Below are 2,500 nucleotides of genomic sequence, written 5' to 3'. Positions count from 1 at the left end.
CTTAACCTAACCCATGTTGTGCCTTAACCTAACCCATGTTGTGCCTTAACCTAACCCATGTTGTGCCTTAACCTAACCTATGTTGTGCCTTAACCTAACCTATGTTGTGCCTTAACCTAACCCATGTTGTGCCTTAACCTAACCCATGTTGTGCCTTAACCTAACCCATGTTGTGCCTTAACCTAACCCATGTTGTGCCTTAACCTAACCCATGTTGTGCCTTAACCTAACCCATGTTGTGCCTTAACCTAACCCATGTTGTGCCTTAACCTAACCCATGTTGTGCCTTAACCTAACCCATGTTGTGCCTTAACCTAACCCATGTTGTGCCTTAACCTAACCCATGTTGTGCCTTAACCTAACCCATGTTGTGCCTTAACCTAACCCATGTTGTGCCTTAACCTAACCCATGTTGTGCCTTAACCTAACCCATGTTGTGCCTTAACCTAACCCACGTCGTGCCTTAACCTAACCCACGTCGTGCCTTAACCTAACCCACGTTGTCGCCTAACGTAACCCACGTTGTCGCCTAAACCTGCTCTGTAATTGTTATACGACTCGTTCAATTAGTGTAGTGTTGCCCACCCGCAACCCTCGCAATATAGTTCGCTACTCGCACTCCCCGCTCCCCTGTGTATCGCTTCATGTTAAACACCTTGCAAGTCTTGCTCACTTTCCACATGCTCCTGCTGTACACTGTAATGTGGATGGCAGCAGGACGTACATGCCGCCCCTCCCCACGTCCCCACCTTGCCCCCTGCCTTCGCAAGCTGGTTGGTGAGAACTTTGCATGTTCAATGCCCTCCGCATGCGACGTACTCAGGCTACGTTGTGGTGCGGCCTGTGTCAACTGTCCGCTAATGTCGTACGCGTAAACCACAATCTGTACTGCACATTCGTCCTTATGTACTGAATGATACATCGTGGCACATGTGTGACCGTACAACGACTGCGCCCAAAAACGGCGGACCATACAGTGCAAATATTGTGCACGCAGCTACGTGTCGTCTCCCTATGAGAGCTGGATTGCAGTGTGGTACGCCATAGAGACGTGTGGGAGGAACGGACGCCGTGGATGGCGATCAGCATGAGCTGTCTGTTGATGTATTCGGACCTAGTCGTCTCTCCTCACACACCGTGATGGCATGGTGCACCGCGTTCCATATCTGCGACATGCTACAGAGGCCGGTTGACAGTCGTTCGAGCAATGGACATCGCATACGTACGGGGGCCACCTTCCACGTATTGTCTAGGCGTGCACATTTTGTTGCGTGTATGTGGGCAGACGTAGTGTGGCGTGACACCTGACACAGGCATGCAATAATCGTGGAAGTTGCAAATGGCGATGGACGCCTGCGTTTTCTGGTGAAGTTACGCAAATGAACAAATGGTAACCTGTTGTGGTGCGGTTGTTCTCGCTAGGGGTGAATCGGTGATGGCGACGATAGGTTGAGGTACTAACCGGTTGTTCCAGCGATACCCACCATGCCGACGAAACTGAACGGCATCTGGGTGTGAAGCGATACGCGGCGGTGGCTGGGTGGGACCGTCCCCGGCCGGTGAGGGGGCGCCTCCCGGCGTGCTGGCCGCGCGGTGCGTGGGCGCACGCGCTACAGCCGGCTGGTGGGGGCGGCCAGTGGCAGGCGCGCCGGCCGACGGACGCGGCAGGCGTCGCAGCTGCGCGCCGGCGCACCCTGCGCGCGGCGCCGTGCGGCCAAAGTAGGTCCTCGCGGGCCCGGTGCGAAGCGCGGTGGACATCTTCAGTGTGCTGGTCCGATTGAGGACTGTGTGCGTTGAGGATGCGCTGCCGCCCGGCGCTCGGCGCCGCGACGCCGTCTGCTGCTCGGTCGCCCCAGCGGTTCTCGCTGGTGGTTTGTATCGCAGCTGTGCGGATGTGTTGGCGCGTGCGCTGTGCTGGGAGAGTTCGCTTCGGCACCCAAGTGGGGCTTTTGTCCTTCTGTGGCGCTGGCGTTGGAGCTGCCGGTCACCGTAGGTGGCGCGTGTTGTCTCCCGCCGGCAATGCCACGACAGCACGCTCCCGGGCCTCTGTCGGCAGCGGCAAGCTCAGTTGGGAGCACGGGTGGTCGCACCGAAAGCGTCTACTCGCCTAACTCCGGGCGATTGCGCCTCTCTCGAACCCGACCAAGTACTTGGGACGGCGCTGCGCGCCGCCGGGACCTGAGAGGGTTTCGAGGTGTATTGTGCAGGGGAGCTCAGCCTCCTCCTGTTTGCAGAATGATTGAGCGGACGCTTGCGTGTTCGCGCGGGCCCCCGGGACACACTCCCGGGCGGCCGGCTGCTCAGCTCTAGTTGACGCAGCTCCCTGGTTGATCCTGCCAGTAGTCATATGCTTGTCTCAAAGATTAAGCCATGCATGTCTCAGTACAAGCCGCATTAAGGTGAAACCGCGAATGGCTCATTAAATCAGTTATGGTTCCTTAGATCGTACCCACGTTACTTGGATAACTGTGGTAATTCTAGAGCTAATACATGCAAACAG

The 2,500-nt window shown here is 56.6% G+C and overlaps 1 non-coding gene across 1 annotated transcript in view; it reads left to right on the top strand.

Moving 5' to 3' along the window:
• The first annotated feature begins 2,320 nt into the window (after positions 1 to 2,320).
• The window catches only part of LOC124765246, a 1,875-nt gene continuing 1,695 nt past the window's right edge, over positions 2,321 to 2,500 (top strand). Inside the window, exon 1 of the ribosomal RNA XR_007012838.1 lies at positions 2,321 to 2,500. This exon is cut by the window's right edge and continues 1,695 nt beyond it. This is a non-coding gene — a ribosomal RNA (small subunit ribosomal RNA).

The sequence above is a fragment of the Schistocerca piceifrons genome, unplaced genomic scaffold, assembly GCF_021461385.2.
Source record: "Schistocerca piceifrons isolate TAMUIC-IGC-003096 unplaced genomic scaffold, iqSchPice1.1 HiC_scaffold_654, whole genome shotgun sequence".
Classification (NCBI taxonomy): Eukaryota; Metazoa; Arthropoda; class Insecta; order Orthoptera; family Acrididae; genus Schistocerca; species Schistocerca piceifrons.
Note: the sequence above shows the minus strand (reverse complement) of the source record. Positions and strands in the feature narration are given on the sequence as shown.